This window comes from Staurois parvus, unplaced genomic scaffold, assembly GCF_062004578.1.
Source record: "Staurois parvus isolate SC_StPar_1 unplaced genomic scaffold, SC_StPar_1.0 ptg000207l, whole genome shotgun sequence".
NCBI lineage: Eukaryota > Metazoa > Chordata > Amphibia > Anura > Ranidae > Staurois > Staurois parvus.
Genome location: NW_028318003.1, coordinates 6015479 through 6039975, shown reverse-complemented (window position 1 = coordinate 6039975; position 24497 = coordinate 6015479).

Below are 24497 nucleotides of genomic sequence, written 5' to 3'. Positions count from 1 at the left end.
ATGGGACCCGGTGATTGACATCTGTGGCCTCGAATGGCGGTGCGGGTAGAGTGCGCCCCCTACCCGGAAATGCGAAATCACGTATTTATATGCGTGATTCTGCGCACAGGTGCCACCCTGTAGCAGTATATCTGCTACAGGGTGGTTTATAAGCGGTTAATATTTAATAGCACACCCCTTGGAAAAAAAATCTGAAATCAATTACTTCGTATAACCATCAATGAGTTTCTTACACCTCTCTACTGGAATTTTGAACCACTCTTCTTTTGCCAACTGCTCCAGGTCTCTCAGATTGGAAGGGTTCCTTTTCCCAACTGCTGTTTTGAGATCTCTCCACAGATGCTCTATGGGATTGAGATCTGGACTCATTGCTGGCCAGTTCAGTACTCTCTAGCTGTTTGTCTTAAACCATTTCTGGGTGCTTTTTGATGTGTGCTTTGGGCCATTGTCCTGACCTCTGACGAAGACCCAACTTTCTGACACTGGGCCCTACATTGCACCCCAGAATTCTTTGGTAGTCTTCAGATTTCATAATGCCATATACACGGTGAAGACATCCAGTGCCGAAGCAGCAAAGCACCCCCAAAACATCAGTGAACCTCCACCATGTTTGACTGTAGGTACTGTATTCTTTTCTTTAAAGGCCTCATTTCTTTTTCTGAAAACAGTAAAATGATGGGCTTTACCAAAAAGCTGTAATTTTGTTTCGTCTGTCCACAGCACATTCTCCCAAAAGGATTTTGGCTTCCTCAGGTACGTTTTGGCAAACTCCAATCTTTTTTATGTTTCTGTGTCACCAGTGGGGTCCTCCTGGGTCTCCTACCAAAGTGTCCCTTTTTATTCAGACTGCGACATATAGTGCAAGCTGACACAGTTGTACCCTGTGCCTGAAGGTCAGCTTGAATTTTCTGGAAGTTGATTGATGTTTTTTATCCACCATTCGAACAATCCTTCATTGCAATCTTTGATCACGTTTTTCTCTTTTGTTCACGTCCAGGGAGATTAGCTACAGTGCCATGGGCTGTAAACATCTTGACAATGTTGCGCACAGTGGACATAGGAACATTAAGATCTGTAATTGAGACATGTGAGTTTAATTTCAAATTACAAGAATATCACAAACTTGGAATGCAATTATTTCTTACAAATTTGAGAAGGTGCCAATAATTTTGTCTACTCCATTTTTGGTGCTTTGTGTGGAATGTGTCAGATTTGTTTTTTTGTTTCTCCACTTTTTTGTGTCATACCAATACAAACAAAAGAAATAAACATGAGAATGTCTAAACATTTGTAATTGCAACAATTTTCTGGGTGAAGTGGTGTATTATTTGACAGAAATGCAGGGGTGTCAATATTTTTGGCTATGACTGTATACCAGGATCACACCTGAACCTGCAGTCCTCTGACCATCTGTTCTATTTAGTGCCTGGGCTCCTTCCTCGAGTGTCCATGAGAATACCAAGAATAGACTAACAAAAACAAAGTACAAAAAAATAAAATAATGATACAGACAGTTTTAAATTAAATAGCAAACAAAATATGATGGCAGATAATGTGCCGTGACAACATTCTTTTTCACCCTGTACATGGGCCTATGCTTTGCTTCTGTTGTTCAAAAAGTAGCTACTGCTTTTAAGGCGTGTACAAATAACTTCTAAGACATGGCATCTACACATGACCACTCTGGTGCAGTCAGCACCACTAGGTTCTTTCAACACATGCATAGACAAAATACACCCAGGGGACGGGATGTTGGAACATACAATGAAGGGTGGTGGCACGTGAGAACATATAATGAAGGTTGTTGGCATGTGGGAACTAACAATGGAGGGTGTTGACATATGAGAATATGACTGGTCTTAAAGACTATATATCCTTATTATGGATATTATTCATTTACAGTATTTAACATATTGTTTTGCTTGCTATTTGTTACCCAAGTGGTTTGGTGCTTAGTAGCTTTGGCATGTTTTTGGCATGATATTGATATTTAATATTCTTGATGTGATACATGTATAACTTCATAGAGTAAAGCAGGCCTTGTGTAATATATTGTAACTGGTTGTATACATTTAATAAAGAATATAGTAAAACTACAGTATTTTAAGTGTAATATGTTGTGTATCAATATATTCTTATTACTTTTCCATTGGGGTCCATCAAAACAATTAAGAAATCAATTTCTGAGGATCTACATTATGATGGAAGTATTGAGGGTCCACTAGTTCAGTTCTACTAGAATTGCATTTTTATATTTATTTATTTGCTTGTTTGATGTTTTCTCTTAAAACCCTCTCTGCCAAAAACTGTAATATGTTAGAATAAAAATGCAGTAAGTCATAGCATGCAAAGTCAAGGGAGATGGACTGTTGGGACTAAAGTAGTAAATAGGTACTTCCCCAGATCTGCCCTTACCATATATTTCTAAATGGGAAAATAAATCAAAGAGAAATCTCACCCAAATTGTGAAAGTTAAAATAAACCACCATTAAAATTGTAGTAAAATGCCAATGTAAAACAGATATTTACTGTTAAATTCAGGCCATGGATACATTTGAGCTTTCATATGTCCTGGTCATATGCTAGTAGCCATTTGCACAAAGGACAGAGAATAAAGAGCGACCATTTGCAGTAAAGGCAGAGAATTTAAAAGTAACAAAAATTAAGTCTGTATTTAACAATAGTTTTCTCTCTTTACACCAGTACATTACAACATTTTAATGGTGCATTTACCAGGAAGTAAAGGGACAGATATTTACAAAATATATATATATTGTGGCAGTACGGTATCCTGCCATGGTGGAAATCATGATGGACACCCAGGATTCTCAACTATACAGGTTGAGGGGCTCCAGGCAGATCTCATAATGCAGAGGAAACTGGTTTATCAGTTTCCTCTTTGGTTGGTAAAGCCTGTTTTGGGACCTGTAGCCTGGAGATTTCTTAGAGATTTGGGAGGGATGAAATCTCCAATCCTGGGCCCATATTTTGGGAGCAGCCAGCGTGCTGATTGCACAGGTGTGTGCAGACCTTTTAGGGGAGGCCAGGCCATTATTCTGAGCTCCACCCCGGCAGATAGGAGTCAGGAGGGCTCCAGCCTGGCAGACAGGAGGTCTCTGCCTTGGAGGCAGGTGGAAGCCAGACTAGCTGTGTGCTAGTGGTCATAATTTGGGAAGAGTCTGCAGGAGACAGACAGTGAGCTGTGTAGCTGAAAGAGCCAGAAGGCTGAATTTGTTTGATCGTGGATACCCCTGTGTGGGAAGCATTTGTGTTATGTGAACTTTCTTTTAAATAAAATTGGGCAAAAAGGCCCTTAAAGAAGCGAGTTGCTGTGTGCTTTAACGAGAAGAGCTCTACCACTTGAAGCGAGTTCCCACAATATATATAAAAAAAAATGGATGTAATTTAGTGAACTTGTAGGGAAAACATATCAGGGTTATCTCATCTTGTAAAATAGAGTGAAGGTCCACTTTAAATGTTTTGTTTGAGGGCTGGGGGGCTACCTTAAAAACTCCCATGATTATGCAATATAGTGTAATTTCATGCTGCTCTTCATATAATACTATGTTCCCAAAAGGATTGCTTATCCTGTATAGAATGATCTTTCCACATGCATCAAAAGATATGTGGAAACTTGTATTGGTAAACATATTTGGTTGGTTTGAACAAAAGCATTGACATTGCCATACCAAATAATCTGCTGTTTATTAGTGTAGCGCCACCCTCGCAAGGGTCACTTGTAATTTTGCCCAGGTTTCCCCCTTCTTCACCCTGCAGCCAGGCACCAAATATTTTCCACAGCCAGGTACATACACACTTTTGCTCATTCTCTTCAATGACCAGTCTAGGAGATGTTTGTTTTTCTGGAGTTTTACTGTAGAACTGGGAATAGGGATAAGGAATTCAGTGGATACTCCAAAATTAGAGCTATTCACGCTGAGGACATCTAGCTGATCTCTTAGTTGAGCACTTTTGAAGTTCTGTCTGAAAGTAGATAGCAGACTTTTTTTTAGTTTGTAGCAACAAGTAGTTTAGGAGTGAGCAAAGTGCATTTTTTCAGTAGTAGTAGTTAAAGAGCTGAGCTCCTCAGGTACAAGCCAGTTATGACAGACTTTGACAGCCCAAAGATAACATAGCTGAGCAAAGTCCTTTGCAGTAGCAACACTTGGACAAGCTCTACAGAACACTAGCCAGTGTTCCCTTTCCTTTTCACACCCACAGTGACTATCAACTACCAGGGTGGTAGCAAGCACCAAATTCCTCAATGTCTGTACTCACAAAGTCCAAAAACAGAATGGTTTCCTCCTTGCAACCTTCCAAGAGAAATCCTCCAGTGATACCAGACAGAGCTTAGGCAGACAGCCCCCTCAGTCAGCTTATTGTAGAACCAGGGTTACTCTCTCTAGCTTCAGGCTCTCAGGTTGACCCACCGGAGGCTGCATGACAGCCAGTGCCAGCAGAGGCAAGCCTACCTCCAGCCTGGCTCAGTTCAATCCACTCCTGGGAAAGACACTGAACCTATGTGCCCACAGAACATAAATACCACTTCTAGCATGCAATGGGACTGCCCTCCCCTGCAATTGGCCAGGGCTGTATCCATATCTATGCTGCTCATTTGCCTTCCCTCCCAGGTTCTGGAAAGCTCTCATAGCTTCCAGAAGGTGGGCAGAACTCAAGGCAAACTCAGCAGGACCAGAGCATCATGAGCAGACCTGACTAATCCATCACAGCACTCTGTTAGGCAGAGAGCCCAACTAGATTTTCTTAACAGCCTCTCTGTTAAGCAGAGAAACACAGCTATACTTAACCTAGTATACAAATTATACAAAGTATACAAATTCTAGCATCTATCTATGAGAGTGCTACATCCACTCATGTGTGCACATTACACATCCTATGTACAAGCCAAGTGTGGAAACATCCTCTCACAAAGAGATGATCCTCCCACTAAAGGCAACTATCAAATCTGTTTTAACATTCTCGCAGACAGACCCAATGATGACCCCCTAAGGGCAACTCTTGACACATCGCCTCTCAGAGCCCTAAAAAAACAGAGGTAGATATTCTGACTAATCTAGTTTCCTGAGCACGTCATGAAAAATAGGTTCATCAAACATGCAGCACGCCGTTTCCTGCAGTGTCAGGAACAGTTGTCCCCACAGTGGCAGTAAGGACTCAGTAAGGTATGCTTCCCTCACTGGGTGCAACAATTTCACAGCAAAGTTCCTCGCAAATTGTCCAGCAATAAAAGATCTTCACAAAGTGTCCAGCAACAGGAATCTTCGCAAAGTGTCCTTTTCAAACAAGAACTTCTACTGTTTGGAAGTGATCTTCTGTAGGAGTCTGTTGATGAGCCATCACCTGCCCCTAAAGGCAACAGCTCAAAAGATATCTCCTGAAAAGTAACAAAGGCTGTCCCCTGCATTGGCTAACAGTTCAGTTCTTGGTTGAAGAACTTGAAGAACAAAACTTCACAAAGGTTTCTTTCCTTTGGGCAAACTTCTTCTTGTAGCAAGCCATTACAGCAATGGCACCCAATACCCAAACTTACTTCAGCATGGCATGTCTGGGCATGAGCCAAAGTACCCTTCCTCTTTGTCACAAGAAGGGAAGGGATTTAGAACTGGGGAGTTACCCCTTTAAGTTGCAGTTCCTTTAACACTGGAGGTTGAAACTTGAAACAACTGGAGAGCTTTCAATAAGAAGTCTTTTCTCCTGCACTTGAGTAGAGCAAAAGTGAGCAGCTGTCCTTTTGCCACAACAGCAGCCCATACAGACTTCACTGGAAGAAAAACAAAGCGTTATCTGAGCATCAGGGGTTTACCCCCTCCAGGTTGTGGTCCTGGGTGTTGGATTGGAGAAGTCCTCCCTTTTTTTTTTTTGCGATAGAAGCAATCACCAGATGCACCCCTCTTCAATTTGCAAAGATAGAAGGGGAGGGGGAATTTGGGAAATAGAGGGGTTGCCCTTTGACTGTGCTACAACCATAGTAACTTATAATGATACTCTTCAACAGTAAAAATCTGGATGAGGTATCTGGACCATTTTTCCATCAGGGCTCTAGACATTACTGGCCCACACCTGGCTCTGCCTTCTGGCTCTCCTGATTACCAACTTATCAGTGAAGATAGACGTTCCTAGGTTCCAATTCTCCTTAACAAATAAAAATTCCTCCAAAAGTCTGTTGTGGAAAGGCTTGGGGATGTACATAAAGTCCCACATGGCCTCATCACACCAGGAATCCTTCTTGATCTCCTCCATGACCTATCTGGGTGCATATGAATAGTTGTATCCATACTCCAGGACTGCTTTCCACTGCACGATGCGCTGGAGGCATGAGATCCATGGCATCTATTACCTGTCACCTCCTCCAGGTGGAGCATACGGAGTGATAGCCTTTTGAATGAGGATACGGTAGGCCTCATTCTTAGCTCGAGTTCGAGCATAATTCTTTGGTGGGAACAGGTCAGACTTCCTGTTTGCATATGCCTCACAGAACCCTAAATTTGTAGCACACTGGACAAGGATGACATCTTCCTCATCAGACAGGTCAGAACAGTGATAGCTCTTCTCTTCTGCAGCCTCACAAACCCAGTCAACCTCCTTAAGTGGCTCTCAATCTCATATCCCTTCTTCCAGGGATTGATTGTGTTACTGAAAGCTGGGTGCACCTGTGTCAATTTCTCCTGGCTCCTCTTCTCCTGAAGAGTCTGAGGACACTAGCCTTTACACCCTGTAGGCCGTCACAATTTGGGTCCCCACTTACGGGTGGCTAATAACAACTGCTGCTGAAGCAACCTGCTGTTGTTCAGTCTGAACTGGGTGGGCGTCTTGCACAGGGACAGTGTTAGTCGCCCTGGTCTGGCAGATAGTTGTGCGGATATGCACCACTGGTCCCGGCTCCAGTGGCATCCATCTCACATCACTGTCTCTCTTGGGAGCTGAACAGGCAACAATGGCAGGCGGCACTTATGTGTTTTCCCAATTCACTAGCAGCACTTTGGGCTGGCAGTCACTCTTCATCCAATCCAATAACATGTCTCCACAGTAACCATACCGGTCCCACGCATGCAGCATCATCACACACTGGCATCTGCCACATGCCAGTCCCAAATGCTCTCTGTCCTCTCCGCTGCATAAGGCCAGACTCCTGTGGGGGAATCAAATTCACTCTTGTGTCGGTCAATTCACCACTTTTCTCAGCAGCTCCGGTAAGCACACCTACTTGCACCATCTTGCTAATACTCACATGTGGTTCTTCTTTGGCTACACTCGGAAATGGCAGCTTAGCTCTGCTACTCTCTTCAGATTGGACGCCCTTTGGCACCGACTCTGCCCACTCTTCCTGTTGGGCAGACACTTCGGGGGCAGACACTCTGGTTGGGCAGACACTTCCAGCACTCTCTTTCCAGCACTGTGTAGTAACCCTTTCGCTACCACCACTCAAAAATGTCCCATTACTGGCAACAGTGTAGCAGACATCTTCCTCCATGGTACAGACACCCATAGCAATCCTGTCTCCTCTCAGACAAGTTTCACTGGTGCTCACACTCTTGCGCCGCACATTAACTTTTCCGCTGCCGCCACCTGGAGATGCCCCTGCCTTGGCAGTGTCCTTAATTGTAAAGCAGACAGACATTCTCCATTGCAACACAGAAATTTTCCAGCACACCGATTGCCTCCCCACAATCCAACACCCCAAATGCCTCACCACAGTCCACAGCACCGGCAATAACACTGACAGTCTCTTCCATTGCCCATGGCAACCAGTACGTCTTCAAAGGAGAAAATCCCAGACTGATGCCCCCACATGTAGCACCACCCTTGCAAAGGCTGCTTGTATTTTTGCCCAGGTTTCCCCCCTTCTTCCACCCAAAGCCAGGCACCACGTTTCCTTTGCCAGGTAAACACATTTTAATTTGTTGTCTTCAATGAGAAACACAGCTATACTTAACCTAACTATACAAATCCTAGTACCCATCTGGAGGGTGCTACATTATGGTAAAACATTCAGATGGATCCCTCTTTTCTGTGAGGCACTAATAAATACATTCTTGTCACCTAATAGATTGTAGGATTCATCCCTCTTGCCTTTATTTCAGAGCAACTAAGCAAGCTTTTGCTAAATCCCCTTTTCCTTTATACCTCACAAATTCAAGATATGCTTGGATAATAACTAATAAAAAAGACATTCACAATCCTTAAAGCACAACTTTATTTATAATAAAAATCTGGTTACCATCTCACCAAATCACTGGTTTAAAAATAAAGGCCCCTAAAACCCAGAAAATGTTACCTTTGACATGATCCTCCATGGATCCCCTTCCAGTAGTGAAGCTGTTCTCTTCACTGGTCTAGCTGACCACTCTTGTGTTCGCTCATTGGGTGATGCCACTCTTGCAGACACCAAAGCAGAGTCCATGTCATCAGGAAGTGACGTAGGTATTGCAGAATAGATCCTTCAACATTATAGACTAACAAGAAGAACTAGGACATGGCTTGTAATATGACCAGAGTTTTTGGTAAGTAGTTGGGTCTTTTAGGTAGAAATGTTACAATGAAATAAGTACACTAAGTACAGGGTAATGGAGTGGGTTTTTTTTTTTTTATTGGAGGTCAGTTTCAACTATGTATTGTTGAAGCTCATAGATAGGAAGAGCTGCACAGGATAAGTCACAGGTAATAATGTGAGATTTGTTTTATAATGAAATATTAAAGGGTGATTTTATTTAATCTGTTTGGTGTAATGGGACTGCTTGTACAGCCAAAAGGCAAAAATATAAATATTTTTTACAGAACAATTTTATTGTGTAGTTTATAGAAGTCCCTAGAAATGGTGCTCTGCTAGATCGTTTAAACTCAAACAATGCAAATTCTGTATATACATAGTACTGTCACCACTCCTTATTTGTCATTCATTTGTGCTCACAGAAGATATACATTACAAATTATAAAGTGAAATTAATAAACAATCCTAAAACATCCTAAATCCTAAAACATAAACGTAGTATATGTGGTGGGTATACACAGAATATAATAATAATAATATAAATATAATTATATATGACAAGTTTCACAGATTGATGTGCACTTTAAGATACATAGGCTTAGAAAATATATTCTGAAAATGCATAGAATATGGCCTTAAAGGCTGTATTCAGAAAACCATGATTAATGATTCATACTCTAAATCAGTGTTTTTCAACCTTTTTTGTGCAAAGGCACACTTTTTTCATGAAAAAAATCACGAGGCACACCACCATTAGAAAATGTTAAAAAAATTTACCTCTGTGCCTATATTGACTATATATAAAGTAATTCTCTTGAATAGGAATCAAACACAAAGAAATTATTTTATAATTACTTTATTATGAAATAATAAAGTATTTTATAATTGGACCCGGGGGCCGGACCAAGAGTAGATGAATGATGTGTATGTGTCATCCATAGTAAGTATAGTAATATTCCCCCATAGTAAGCATAGTAATTAATCCCCCATATAGTAATTCATCCCCCATAGTAATTAATCCCCCATATAGTAATTCATCCCCCATAGTAATTCATCCCTCATATAGTATTTCATCCCCCCATATAGTATTTCATCCCCCCATATAGTATTTCATCCCTCATATAGTAATTCATCCCTCATATAGTATTTCATCCCTCATATAGTATTTCATCCCTCATATAGTATTTCATCCCCCATATAGTATTTCATCCCCCCATATAGTATTTCATCCCCTCATATAGTATTTCATCCCTCATATAGTATTTCATCCCCCCATATAGTATTTCATCCCTCATACAGTAATTCATCCCTCATATAGTAATTCATCCCCCATATAGTATTTCATCCCTCATATAGTATTTCATCCCCCCATATAGTATTTCATCCCTCATATAGTAATTCATCCCCCCATATAGTATTTCATCCCCCCATATAGTATTTCATCCCCCCATATAGTATTTCATCCCTCATATAGTAATTCATCCCTGATATAGTAATTCATCCCCCATATAGTATTTCATCCCCCCATATAGTATTTCATCCCTCATAAAGTAATTCATCCCTCATATAGTATTTCATCCCCCACAGTACTATTCCCCCCCCCCCCTTCTAGTAAGCCAAGTCCCCCGTGTCAATTCACTTACCTTTTGCGTTCCTCTCGCTGTCTTCCCGCGCCGTTCGGGTCTTCAGGGCGGACTGTGAGAGGAGCCTAGCTCCCCTCCCCTCACGTTCGGCACGCTGCCCCGCCTACACACATCCTGACAGCCACATCCGCAAGCCGGATTAAAAGGTCCGCGCGGACTTTTGGGGCTGCCAACCGAGAGGAGGCAGGGGAGCGGCCGACCGAGAGGAGGGAGGGGAGCAGGCGCCCGGCACACAGAAGAGCCGCATTAGACTGGGTAAAGAGCCGCATGTGGCTCGCGAGCCGCGGCTTGCCGACCACTGAATCATTAGATTCTAATGATTGGTCTATTTGTGAGCCGAAGCCACATGTTACAGATGAAATTGGAATTTTTCCCACGGCACACCAGACAATATCTCACGGCACACTAGTGTGCCGCGGCACAGTGGTTGAAAAACGCTGCTCTAAATAATGTAAGGCTAAAAGTGATATATTTCAAGGCTCAGTTGTAGAGCATTACTTTTTAACTTGTTTGGAATGAAAGTGGTTCTAAAGACTTAACGGTATTTACCTTAATGCATTCTCTGCATTAAGGTAAAAAACCTTGTGTCCAGGATCCTTCCCCTCAGCCCCCCCCCCATACCTACCTGAGCTCAATCTCAATCCAGCACTGTGCAAGAGAGCAATGGCTATCTCTGCTATCCCTCTTCCCACAAAGCAAATTGATAGCAGTGGGAACCATTGGCTCCTGCTGCTATCAATCAAATGCTATGATGAGGGAGCATGGGGGCTTGCTAGGGGGTAATCAGAAGGGTAAGGAGCCAGGCACACCAGCAGGTGACCCCAGAAAAGAAGGATCAGGGCTGCTCTGTGCAAAACCATTTAAGTATAATAAGGTTATTTTTAATTATAAAAAAAAGGTTTAGTGTAACTTTAAATGGGCCATTTCTGTGCTGGCAGATGACACAAACCTATGTATTGGAATACAGTTATTGCAGGATGTTTCCATCTAACATACTGATTCAGATGCTCTGGCTTAATAAGCAGCAACATAGCTAATGAGGTACAATGTAAAGGTAGAACCTGAAAGAGTTTTTATCAAGGCTTTTTTAAGGGGGAGCTCTGTACTGGGGGGGGGAGCGCTATACTGGGGGAGGTGGGGGGGGGGCTCTGTACTGGGGGACGGGGGGGGGGGGCAGGAGAGCTCTGTGGGGGGTTGGGGGGAGGTAATTTTCCAGTCCTGAGTCTTGTGTACTGTGTGATATACACCTTTAGAACACTGCACAATACTCACTCCTGAGCAGGGGCGGACTGACCATGCGAGCACTTGGGCACTGCCCGAGGGCTCGAAGTCAGTAGGGGGCCCCATGAAATGCCCCTGGTACCTTTTATAGGCTTTTTTGGGTGTGCTTTGATTGTGGGCAAGGACACAGGGGCCCCATGATTCCCTATTGCCCGGGGGCCCCATGAGTTGTCAGTCCACCCCTGCTCCTGAGCCCTGCATCCTGCGGAATACATACTCCTGAGCCCCGTACGATACACACTACTGAGAACTGCACAATATGCACTCCTGAGCCCTGTACCATACACACTCCTGAACCCTGCCCTCTGTGTGATACCCACTGTTAAACCCTGTGCTGTGCAAAATATACACCTCTGAGCCCTGTATCCTTTTCATTTATGTTCATAGATCATATACCCATGGGGATCTCTGAGCTGAAAATTATTATACATTTTTTATATTATTTTAAAACATTAAATTATTGAAAATAATATTTTTATTGTAACTAGTAAGGGCATATTTATAAAGCACTAAATGAGATATTTAGGCTGGCCATACATTGATAGATTTCTCTACACAAATGAGGAAAATCTATTAGAGTATCATTGTGTCTGTACACTCCTATACTGTAGATGGAGGTCACCTTAGCTGAAGGTAAAGTGGAAAAAGCAAAAATGGAAATATGAACTAGCTAGCTATGGCATTACATATAGGGTTTCTTTTCTAATGTATTTATAATACAGATTTTTTTCTATAATTTTTTTTTATTTCCATTTATTAATTTGATAAAAGTGCAGTATAACAAACACAAAGACAATAACCCCCTAAAAACAATACCCAACCCCCCCCCCCATTTTTTTTTACAGCACTAAAGACTATAATAGCCACTCAAATATACAAGGCACTTATATTGAAAGTTAGCTGCTCGCAGGCAGCAAGCACAATCAGAGATACAAGAGTTACAATGACAAGTACACAGTAAACCAGAACCACTTAAAAACAGTAATCTGGACTCTGGTATAGACTTAGATAGAGGATACTGTTATGTAGATGACAATCCACACAGACCCATTAAGCTGGCCACTAGTATAAGGGATTAAAGTTGAGGAGACCACCCAAGTGGTCACTACACACTCATTAATCTGACAGTGTCAGTGGAGTTGACCCACCCCCCAGACCTTATCAAATTCTGCAGGTACTTCCCTATGGGCATAGGTAGCTTTATAAAATGGCAGTGTCTTATTAATCAGGGCCTTCCAATCTAACATTGTGGGAGCAGCATATCGTTTCCATGATGGAATAATGAGTTTCCTAGCAAGGACTCAAAAGGCAGATCCCTATGGTGGGATGAATACGTAAAGTGACTGAATACACTGTAAATCTCCTGCCAATAGTGATGAATGGCTGGACATTTCCAAAAGATTACAATAAAGGAGGCATTAGGAGAACCACAGCACCAACATTTGGAGGACTATGAGCTAAATACCCTAACTAGTCTAGCTGGGGTGAAATAGATACAATGTAAAAACCTATACTGAATCAGCTGATCCTGATATGAAAACACCTTCTAGTAAAGGGAGCCTTCCACATATCATCCCAGTTGTGATTATCAAGTCTGGGAACATCCATGAGCCAAGCATTTCTACATGGTGTACAGAGTTTACTAGTGACATTAAACAATTGCTTATAAATAATAGATAAGAACTTCACAAGAGAATCATCACACAACAAAGCTTCCGAAACACTAATTGCCAGATGAAGGATATTACCAAACTGAGCCTGGAATGCATGCTTGAGCTGCAGAAATCTAAAAAAATTAAGTGCTAGGAAGAGAATAGAAGGACTTAAGCTCATGGAACTGCAGCAATATCCCGTGGTGGACCACATCTTGAAGTGTTTTGATACCAATATATGTTTACCGCTGTTCAAGGTAGAGAGACGCCCAATCTCCAAGCACACTCTTCCTGTAGGTGCTAGCCCAGCTTGTGTGCTGCATAAAAGAGAACAAAGGAAGTCCGATCGGCTGCACTCCAAACAATCCACTTTATTGAACCAAGATAAAACCAATACAGACAGGGGAAATACAGTGTGGAACTGGTAGGCAAACGCGTTTCACGCTAAAGACAGCGCTTATTCATTACCCAGTGGGCCCATGTACAAACACTGGGTCCACCTCCTGCTACACCAAACTGATTTAAAGGTAAAGACAGTTCTGCAACTAACAACAATTTTAACATCCCCAAAGTACAACGCACAAAATCCAACACACCAACCCAAAAGATATGTGCAAGAATTAATTGTTTTGATACCAAATTCTGTCCAGATAACTGGGTCTGGGTTGGAATAAAAGTGGGTAAGTTGTAGATTTTTCCAGAGTGGGGTATGCAGGGAAATGGGGGGAGACATTGGATTCCACTCCTCAAGCCACCTCCCAAGCCTTTATAGTATATCGCATATAATGTGTGAGCGGATACAGAGATTTTCACCCCTGTCAGACCAGACGAGACAAGGCCTCATATGGCCCAACCACTGCTGCCTCCATAGATACTGCTGCATCATCTTGAGGAGTGGTGAGCCAACGATGATTGAAAACCAACTGGCCAACTGGAAAATATCCTAAAAAATTAGAAGCTGCCTACCCTCCCTCCTTCCATGGCTGTTCTAGAACTCCCAATTTGATTCTAAGGGCTGCCCTCTGCCAGAGGAAGGCCGAAATAAGACTATATGTTCTTTTAAATATGGCTTTGGGGATCCAGACCGGTGAGTTATTAAAAAGATATAAAAATAGGGGTAGAAACTTCATTTTAAGGAGGTTGATTTTCCCAATAAGTGACACTGGGAGGTTCTTTAAGGCAAGTAGCTTACTTTTCAGGGTCACTAATAAGGGGGAAACATTGAATGTTAATGCACAGTATAAGGAGAAATCTAAAATGAACATGTATGGATGCATGGACATAGATCTACAGTTTAAGGAGAAATCTAAAATGAACATGTATGGATGCATGGACATAGATCTGCAGTATATAGTACTTGTAGATAATATTATGTGATTCACTGAAGTAAGGGATTACATTATTGGAGCTAGATATATATTGAATGTATATAGTGATTTTATATTGTATAAGTGCTTCAGAGTTGGGATTAGATAATGAACACATTGGTATTTGGGAGAGCAGATGTGGCAACCTTGTATTTTTTATGAAATATATTAGCTACATTTTTAACAATATGTGTCTATTAAATTTAAATTGTTAGTTTGTATCTAGCATCTGTGATGTTGCATCAGTAATTTGAGGCAAGGCTTTTCAGAGGTGTTTCACAGGCATTGAATAAGCAGTACATTGCTTTTCTATTGCCTGTTTTAATCTCCTAAATGCTGGGCTACCATGCCGCAGCCGTGTACATTGCATGTGGTTGTTGGGTGGTTGTGTGCAGACCCATTCACTTGAATGAGTTGCGTTTGGAGGGCAGCAATGGAATTTAAAGTGATATTAAAGGCAGGTTTTTTTTGTTTAAAAACCATATCATAATTATATGTGCAGTGGTTTTGCACAGAGCAGCTCCGATCCTCCTCTTCTTGGATCCTCCACCAGCGCTCCAGGCCCCTTCCTCCTGCCAAGTGCCCCCAAAGCAAGCTGCTTGCTATGGGGGCACCTGAGCAGGCTCGCTCCTGAACCCTTGCTCTGTGTGTCCATTCACAAAAGCGTGGCTTGGCTTGGCCCCACCTTCACTCTCTCCTCATTGGCTCACTGGCTGTGATTGACAGTAGCAGGAGCCAATACCTACTGCTGCTGTCTCAGCCAAAGAGGAAGAGACCCAGGGAGACAAGGCTCTCGTGTACATCGCTGGATCGAAATGGGGCTCAGGTAAGTATTGGGGGGGGTGTGTCTGTGCTCATCCCTACCTGGTTAATATGTGAGTGCTGACTCACCCATGACATGACTGCAGGAGGGCTCTACCTAAAAGGGGCCTAACACCTGATGACACTGTCTGCTGTAACCAGACACTATTTTGGTACAGAGCCATCTAGTGGCAAAGTAGCTAACTGCACCTGCCTACATGCTGATCCCTAATGATGATGGAACTGCATGAAATAAGAGTATTCCCCATTGTAATGTAACCTATACCATGACTGATGATGACATCAGTGAGCACAGTGGCCAGCTTTTATATGGGACATGCCTCTGTTGACATAACCCTGACCAACATAATAAAAAAAAAACATGCAGGTACTGGGAATGATGCAAGGCCATGCAAAGTAGCATGAAGAATACCACAAAATTTACCACGCATTGATAATGTTGCAAAACTTTCAGCATTGTGCAAACAATGTTTTCTGCAAATATGTTTTGCTCACGTCTGTTTATAATCTATAGCACATGCATCTGATATTGAATAAAAAGCTACAAAGTTCCAAGTCACAAACAGTACTTGTGACACACACACGATGGACATTGTGATGAACGCGGTGCCCGATCCTTGCCCTTCTCACCAACTCATGACAAAGGACTAGCCAATCTCACACCACACTGTCACTTGTGTAACAATGACACCCTCAGCTGCACCCTGCACAGAGATTTTTCAGCTCACGGGACCACAATCTATGTGCCAGCAACCTGAGAGCGATTGTCACTGGGTTAATTAGTTACACAACTAACCATTCAAACTCCACACTGCCACCAGATAGCTTTGGGACTATCAACCCTTCACAATGTTAGCAAGAACAGATGTGAACAATAAACGTCTGTAATACACACAGTTATGTGTTACGAATAAATAAAGAGAACAATAAAGCAACAGAGAAATAAAAGAAAGGTGTTAAGAAGGCAGAATACTTGCAAAGTCCTTGGTTTTAGCAGAATCCAATTGTCCAAGCAAAAACGTTGCTATGGCTCTCTTGGGTGTTCCTTTGTTGATGGTAAAATGAGAGCTCTCTTACTAGATCCAGTCAGTCCCTTTTCTGTGATATCAAAGGGGTGTCCCCAGAGACCAACTGCCCAATAATCTGGTTTAAGGGATGGGTGCTGGGAGGCCACCACGTTTACGACCAATTCCCAAATACAGTTTTACACTATTATCAATAACTGCCAATACGTGCAGGTGGTATTCTAGAAAATGGTAGAATATTCAGAAATATATTTTTCAAACCCAGGGATACCAAACACAGCAAATCTTTGTCACCCAGGCAGGAGGAGACTGCTTTATCCCTTTTTGTATGTGCTAGGGTAGTCCTTGACCTTGATTTATTCGTTATGATATTCCCCATTCAAATATTTACCTTATATTAATGTTTCCTGTTCCTGTTGAATTCTATGAATTGCATGTGGAATTGATAAATGTGGAATAGACGTTTTATGGCACGCTCTGCATTCTAGAGCCTTAATGGTCTTACAACTCATGTGTGATGGCTTGACTGAGTTTCTATTGTGTTACGATAGGTCAGAGGGAAGTGTTTTTCATGGTTTGTGGAAGCAGACATCCTGCCAAGACTAATTAGCTGTTTGCAGCTCTGGCCAGGTCTGGACACTGTGTCTATTTGTGTTTTAATTACGATAAGAGGTTCTTTTTGATGTTTGTTAAAAGTTACAGCTACAAATTCCATAGTTTGTAAAGGGGGGGTGGGTAGGAACACTGCTCATGATAGCAAAATGCTGCGACCTTAACAAGCTGGCATGTCGTGTATAGCACCATATCTCTATTGCGCACAATCATTACAGACATGACCGCATTCGCAATATAACTCTTAAAACGGAACTTTGGGATAAGCAAATACTGATCTGTGCAGTAATCCAGTGTGAAACTGTGCCTCTGTGCAAGTGCTTCCTCTAATCAAGACTGGTCACTGCTGCTCTCTTTCCTTGTGCAGGATGACTGGTCTTGTCTCCGCCCCCTCCTGTAGTTTTTTGCAGATGGCCTGTATTGGGTGGGACCTGCTGGGCCCCTCCCACAGCTCTGCTGTCTGCACAGGTTATGTTCAGCACAGTGATGCTCTTACTTCTACTTTTAAAAATAATAACTGGGTTTGTAAAATCATGAGCTGCACATTAAGTGCTTTGTGGCTTTGGAGAAATACATTTGAATTAACATTTTTGTGCCTGGAGTTCAGCTTTAAATTATAGAAAAATCAAATGCCAAAGTTGCATATACATTCTATCATGTTCACTTAATTTTAAAAATACTTTTCCATATTAAATTCATTAAATTGATGCTGGTGATCCTGCCATAAAGGCATTTCCTTAAAAAAAAGGGGCAATGCTCTGCTCTTCTCTTCCAGCTATTCTCCTGTATTGTCACCCTGTCACATAGGTTTCCATTGAGAACAAGTGGCCATTGCCACACACGGGTATGATCCACTGTTGTCACTATGGGGAACGCACCCATAGAAATGCCAGGCCGTCATTGCTGAAGTATTGCATGTAGACATATTGGGGTTCATTTACTAAAGGCAAATAGACTGTGCACTTTGCAAGTACTGTTGCTCCAGAGCTTAATAAATGAAGGGAAGAAATGCTGACTTCCGTCATCCAAAACTGCAGTTTTGTTTTTTATTTTCCTTGCATGTGATTGGGTATTCTTTGTAAAGAGAAGCTTCACCTGATTTGCTATGGTCTGGAGTTACTGCACTTGCAAAGGGCACATTCTATTTGCAGTTAGTAAATCTCCCCCAAAGTGTCTGAAAAGAGGTGCAGGAGATCAGCAGTGCTTAGATGAAAGAACATATGAACAGAATGTCGAAGCACATATTTTATGTGAAACAAAAGCTGCAATTGATTATGATACACAGTGCTTTAGCAAACTAAATGTAGTTCATTTAGAGATTACATCTACATTTATATGTCTGTCCTTGGGAAGTGAACTGAAAGATCCGGTAGAATAGTGCTTCAGACCCACTGGATGAACACAGTTCTCATCCCTTGTTCCGCTGCACTAAGTTGTGCAGGAAATGATTTTGTGATGATGGGGGAATCTATTTATAGATTGTTTTCCCAAAATGTGAATCTTATTCCTTTTTCTCAAGGTTAAAAAATGGTCCCATTGTAAAAAAAGCAGCTTCGCTGTCTGGGATGGAAGGGAGGGGCGAGGAGGGGCTGCTAGTCAAACAATCACTCCATACAAGGCAATTTGAAGGTGGAGGGGAAATGACTCCCAAGTCCTTCTTCATTCATATGGATACTTCAGAAGCCTTTTTCCAGAAAGCCCTAATAGACACAGCTCTCACCAGATTCCATTAGTCAAACACTTAAATGTACATGAACATTCAGCCGACTAATTGTTTAAGTCGTCCATGAATGTTAGAACCAATTATTTGCCTGCCATGATACATTGGAATAGTTTGTTATCCCAGAAACAGCATTTTAGTGGATTGCTCTTCAGAGGGCATTTGAGGTGATGAAGAGGCATTATGTCACCTCCTCACCTCCTCACCTCCTGTTTTAACCCCTAAAAACCTGCACCACCCTGAGGTAGGGCAGTTTCTGTGCATTCCTATTCAGAGGGATGGATAGCATTTATCAGGCAATCCTGCACATCAAGCATGATGGGGAGGATCATTTTTGTCTGATAATCGGATCATTAGCACACAGATTTCGAGAGCTAATCATGACAATTCGTGCGACGATATCCAAAGGGACAAGTGCAAAATGTTTTCTCGTACGATACCAGATCTTACGAATTTCGTTTATTCAGTACAGTATTCGTCCAAAAATACAATACAAATACATGACATCACTTTTTAAATTCTTTTCTTTCAGATCTTTCGTAACCTTTTCACTTTTGATGTGAGACTAGCAGGCAAAAAAAAAATGATAATTGTTCGTCCAATATTCTCATCATGTGTATGGGGCTTAAGGCTGGCTATACACGTGTAGATTTTCAGCTGAGAATATTAGTTTCAAGAATATTAATTTGATTTTCTAATTCTAAAGCTGGCCATACACGTAAAGATTTTCTTTCGAGGATTTTTGTTTCAAGAATATTCGTTTGATTTTCTAATCATATTCTTGTTTTCAAATGTAAGTTTAAATCGAGTTCCAGTGAAAATGAAAATAAATAAATAAAAGTCAGCAGCTACAAAAATTGTAAAAAATGGACACTTAGCTGTCCCTCAATTCCTCGGTGTCCCCCTGCAGCCCGTTTTACCGACCGCCCTGTGTTTCCGGCGCCAGCATCTTCTGCTCACTGTGCATGCGCGAATAGCATTGCACTTTGTGAATGGTCCTGTAGTCTTCTGGGATCTGTACTGTGTCCCAGAAGACTACGAAGAGGCAGGGGGGAGGACAACATCTGTCTCCAATCGCCTAGGTGATCGCAGAAGATGTAAGAGCGGGTACCTGTCAATTTCAGGTACCTGCTCCCCCCCAAAGGTGCCAATCCTTAATGAGGGGTGGGGGACCAGTCCTTAAAGTGGAACTTCCCCTTTTGGGTGGAGCGCTGCTTTAAATTTGTTTTCGATTGTTTTTTCTATTTTGTTTTCAAATTAAAATTTGTTTTTAAATCAAATTTTGGCCAAATTTCATTTCACGCATGCTTGGAAATGAAAAAATACAATTCAACACATTACATTGTTGCAGGAAGTTTTATTCTGTCTTACAAGAATTTTCGTATCTCTAGTAACCTATTTGTTTTCGATATAAGACTAACAAAAAAACGGACGACCATTCCTCCAATATTCTCATTGTGTGTAACAGGCATAACAGGTACTGTATTTTTCTGTGCTAGCAGAGTCTTTAAAGGGATAAATCATGGGAAAATGCATGTATTGCAGAGATGTATTGCATGTTTTTTTGCCCTGACATTCACTTTAAATTTTGTTTTTCAGTTATTATCTAAAAGCACCATTTACAGAATTAGATTTTTATGCCTTGACATAATTTATAACTTTTTATGTTCTGTTCATTAAAGCAGAACTTCCCCCTGAAGGGGAAGTCATGGTTTATGCTCTCTCTCCCCCTTATTCTTTTGGGAGGGGGAGAGGGGACTGTGACGACCGCGGCATCAGACCCCAGCCCTTCTCACCAAACTCATGACCGAAGGACTAGCCAATCTAAAACCGCGCTGTCACATGCGTAACAATGCCACGCTCAGCTGCACCCTGCACAAAGATTTTCCAGCTAATGGACCATAATCTGTACACCTGCAGCCTGGGAGCAATTGTTACTGGGTCAGGTTAATTACGCAATTAACCCTTTACACTGCCACCACCTCTTTTTGTACAGAGAAAGAGGAAACTCGGCAATATTAGCAATACACTATGATGTTTGAATAATCATTTGTATACACAATGTAACCACAGACAGATGTATGCAGACGTTTAAAACACACAGTAGCGCACAGTAGAGAGATAGAGTACCTGCCAAAAGTCCTGGGTTAAGAGGATCAAGTTTCAGAGCAAAAGGGCCATCTCCCAAGTTGGTTCCGATGTTAAAAGGGAGAATTCTTCTACTTCAACATGACCTACTCCACTTAACTTTCTGCTCCAAGCATAACAGTTTTTTCTAGGAACTTAGCAGGGTGTCTCCTTGAAGCAGAGAACCAATCGCCTCATTGGGGAGGGTGCTGCAGGTGGAGACCCAAGCTAGAACCACAATCCCTCTCAGTTTATATCATGATCAATAACTTACCCTCGGTGCATGTAGCAGCCTTGCCACTAGTAGATTAATATGCAGAATGATCTGCTGAACATCCAGATATTAAATATGACATACCTTCTTGGGACGGTTAAGGAGATATCGTTTTCTGCTCTCCTGTAGATTCCAACTGGGGGGGTAAGGTATCAGACGACTTGTATTAAAGTGACCGATCTGAATATATGCCTGGTTTCCTTGTAAGTCTTCCATATCTCCAGATATAAAATTACATGGAAAAGGGGATTTTTAAATGTGAGTCTGTTTTACAGCTAGCTGGAATGTCTTTGAAGCTCAGTGAAGGACTGGCTTATGGTTTTACGATATCTCAGATAGAGAAGCTAACAGATACCTGGGCACCAGCTAGGTTGGGATTTATAACCATGGAGCTCTCCCACTGTGCCTGTGATCTCTGGCATCATACAGACCACATTCCTGAGGGATGGGGGGGGGGGGAATTGGAGGGAAGCTGATTTAGGAGCAGAAATGATACAAGATGGAGGATCCTTAGCAAGATGGATGACCGCGTCTATCTCTGTATGCACTATTGCTACAGGGACCTCAATTTGATACTTCCCACTTTCAGTTGGATTGCCCAGGCCATTCCTCCAGGCTACTCTGTGAGCAGTAAAGACGTTTGTAGGTGGCTCACTCTATACTATACATGTGACAGGCACATGCAGCAGAGCATCCCTCCTAGCCAACAGAGCTTCAAGCATTTAACTGGTTCTTGCACCAAGCTCGCACTAACCACGTGCACGGATGTAGCGCTACCCCTGCAGGAGGTGTCAACCTCTCTGACTCACCTGGTTGGATGTAGGCCTATATGCATATATAAATAGAGCCACCAAGCCCACCGAGACAAGGCCGGATATCCAGCGATAATGTTCTATCAGAGAAACAAATACCAAAGCAAGCAGTAATATGTGATTTGATTTATTGTGAGTTAAGCCAGTTGGTAACCAGATTAACATAGGATGGGTTGAACATAGTATCAACATTAAATGAGGTAATGCAATGTTTTAGTTTGACCTTCAAATCAGTGTAAGCAGTAACCATGCCACCATTGTACAGTGATAAGCAGCGTAGAGGGTGAACTAGCAACAGATAAGGCTATACTGCTAATGTGTATTGATGGCAGCTCTGCTAGGCCTAGACTGATTGGATTGGCAAAGACCAAATAGAAATGACTGAATAAAATTATGAGGACTGGCGGGGTAAAGTGAATGATAAATGGGAGTGGCAGTCTCTGATTTGATTCTTCTGCTGGGTATTGTTGGGGCCCTTGAAGAACAGTGGTGCGATTGATAAAAGTCCTCATGAAAACCTTAATGCAGTGAATGAATGTCAAAGGCCTGCTTATTTCAGTATAGCACTTGATGGCTGCAGTCAGTTATAATGGCAGTCTAATAGTCTTTTGACTCTGTTTCTTTGGGAAGGGTATAGGTTAGTATCAATAATATGAGATATGAGTGTAATCAAGTGTAATGGATTCTGATGTCTGAGTGTCCTGCTCTCAGTGGCTTTGTGCATTAAAGCAGAAAGAAACATGGGATTGTGGCCCTCTCCCCAACTTCTAAGGCTTTAAGGTAGGTTCTTGTGATAGAAGGAGCCTTCTCAACTCTGCCCAGATGTAGCTAGTGAGCATATGGAATGCTTGGGTCTCCTGGATGCTGAGTTTCTCACATTCCTGCTGGTAAATGGCTTGGAACCAAAAGGCAAGGTCTCCCTGAAGACAACAACTTATGGATGCGTCTCCTAGAATTCCTGCATTGCCAAGAGAGCGGCTTTTCCCATACTACTTAAGCCCCCCCTTGGCCCCTTTTGTGCCCTGAAGCATCTAGGGATCTGTAGTTCAAAAAACCATTTGTTCCTTTACATAGTGGTTGTTTTAAACTACACCTTCCAAAGTTCTCAGCTCCCTGCATAGGAGTGTATGGGCCTACTTAGCTTTGGCTCTCCCCCTGCTGGTCGGAGAAGTATAATGCGGTATAACTTCAGTCTCTAAATATAGGGATGGCATAATAAAGGCAATGTCTCTTTCTACTTATTGTTGTAGTCCAGACCTGGCTACATGGATGCAGGTCATAGGCCATTCATTCCCACTCATCCTCCTGGTCACAGCTCTTTAACCACTTAGTGCCCAGAGCACCTGCTTGCAAAGGTCTGTTATATAGGTAACAGGCAGGGCCTATCCAGCAGAAGCAATAGTAATAAGAGAGTGTCCTAAGAATTAAAGGGGAACACAAGTTCCACCTGCTTACAGGTTGGATTCCTCTAATTTAACTCCAGTAAGCCTTTGTACCTGAAATGATGCTTTAAGCTGTATCTGTACTATGAACCAACTATTCTGGACATACAGTTGGCCCAGGGTCATAAAAGAATGATTTTCATAGCCTTACACATTATCCAAAAAAGAGGGATAAACCCCTTTTTGAAGGATTTGTGATGGATGTAAGACACGCAGATATCTTTTTTAAGGAAGGTTTTGCTGTGCTTCTATCTGGTTAAGTGGGGACTTTTTGTGCAGGCTATACGTTCACCTTTCTTTAAAAATAAATAAATAAAATCACTGCTTCTAGTTTAGTCAGTAAAATAACCGTTACTTAAAATAATTATTCTAATTTATTTATTCTGCAGCTATTCTCATTATCTCACACTGGACAAGGTCAATCTCACACTGACATGAAGTTCTAATGCTACTTTGTGACACATTTTTGACATAACCACCACACCATAATAACCACAAGACAGTCTTGTGTATGTCTGTTTTTTCTAAATACATTTGTCCAAAATCCATCTTATTAACTCACACTGCTAAACTGGTTGCTAAAAGGTTCCTTCAGTTCACTTGTTTTAATGTGACCACATTAGTACATATAGTTGGTTTGTCATATACTTCCACAATACCACAAGATATATCATTAGCCACAGTCTTCCTTTTCAAAGTGTATGTGAGGAAACAAGTAACTGCTATATAAATCATGTCATTTATTGCATTATACAGCCTTGCAATTATAATGTTCCAAAATTGCAGATACCATTGTTGCCATATACTCCTCACCTAGTGGCTTATCTTGCACGCCAGATAAGCACATTGATCCAATATCTTCATCCTTAATAGGGATGAGCTCAGTGTTCAGTCCTACCCTTAGTCTTGACCGAACACTGGCTGTTCACATGTTCATCTGAATGCCAAATGTTTAGAGCAGGGCTTGAAATTTACACTCGCTGCTCGCTAATGGCGAGTGGAAGTTATGCTGGGGCCGTCTTGCTGAGCAGGCTCATAGCTCAGGCCGGATCTGTCATTGGCACTGGGAGCCGTCAGACTGTTCAATAGCTGAGCGCAGTGAAAGCAAAGGAAGGAGTGTGTGCTGTGCTCTCTGCCTCCCCCTAGAGTGCAGTACCCGGATCTGTGAGTGAACAACGAAGTACTGCAACTTTTTATGGTGTGTGTGTGTG